This window comes from Buceros rhinoceros, unplaced genomic scaffold (assembly GCF_000710305.1).
Source record: "Buceros rhinoceros silvestris isolate BGI_N320 unplaced genomic scaffold, ASM71030v1 scaffold36488, whole genome shotgun sequence".
In the NCBI taxonomy this organism is placed as follows: Eukaryota; Metazoa; Chordata; class Aves; order Bucerotiformes; family Bucerotidae; genus Buceros; species Buceros rhinoceros.
In genome coordinates, this window is record NW_010426926.1 from 8,923 (window position 1) to 10,274 (window position 1,352).

Below are 1,352 nucleotides of genomic sequence, written 5' to 3' on the forward strand. Positions count from 1 at the left end.
CGTCAGCGGGCTGGGATCCCTCTGCTGCCTTCGTACCTCGGACCACTCGCTGCTCGGCACGCGCCAATCCATGGTGAAAATCTGGGGCTGAACGCAGAGCCCAGGCACAATGATGCTCGTGGGGACTGTTACAAAACGTTTTTTTTTTACTTTGCACATAAGCTCTTTAATCCCGAGGGACATCGGGCCCAGCTGTGTCTCCGCTCCGTTCCTGTACCTACACTCGTGTGTGTCGGGGCAGGTCACAGGTAAACTCGCTGGTGGGGTCAATTGGTGCATGTCGGCTCTCTCCAGGACCAGCACGTACCCTTGGGAGGCCGGAGTGTACCTGCCCCCAGGGGGGACGCAGGCTCCAACCTCCGCCTGTGCCGTTCCGCCGGCAGTACCTCAGGACATGGTGCCTTGTGAGCCCTGGGGGAGCGTTTGCTTCATGCTTGGGAAACGCAGAGGTTAGGAGTCGTCCTTGGAGAGGCAGCCGTGAGGTGTGCTGGGGGTGCTGGGTTTTTCCTGTCACCGGTGGGGCCCGCTGGTGATTCTTCAGCATGAAGCCAGTTCTAATGAAGCATTTTTTGGTCTCTTCTCCTGTTGCCTTGTGTCTCAGCTATCACTTTTGGGGTTTTTTGCTGCCTATATTTGTCTCTCCATCCTTTTACATCATCCTCTAGCTGCTTTCCCACCTCCTTTTCAAACACTCAGTGCTGAGGAGAGGGTGACTGACCTCTACCGATGAAGCAGAATATCCTGGGGATGTGCAGTTAGCGGCATTTTCATCTGCACAGTGTGAAAAGGAAGAGGCTGCCCTGGCAGGTGAGGCGGGCTCGGGAAGAGGAGAGCGAGCAGTCGCTCCTCGCTTTGCCTGGATGGCTGCTGGAATGAAAACATGCTGCCGTCGTTGTAGGAAGATAATCTGGCAGGTCATGCTGAAAGTGTGTTGAGGGGTTTTTTTTTCGGTGCATTATTCTCTCTCTGCCTCTGAATTCTGCTCCCAGGAATGCTGGGCTCTAGCAGATGGTGATGTAGGAGTGGAAGAAACCTGGTACTTTCTAGGCAGCTATTCCTGCAAGCAGGAGCGCAGCTCCCCCCTCCCTGGGCTGTGCAGCAGGTCTTCAGAGCCTGGTGAGGCACTGGGTGCAGCACTGCAGTATTTGGGATGAAAAACGCCGCTTTTGGGGAGCGGGCTGGGCTGGTGGTAGTACTTCATCAGGGGTCACTGCCTGGTGGGAGGCAGAGCAGGGCAGTGCTTTCCCCGTCCTGGGTTGCGGCTGTGCCGCGCATGGAACCTCTGTGCAGGGCCCGTCTGTTGCCCTCCCTGGCCGGTGGCTGTAGGGATGCTGGTGACTGGGAGCATGTCT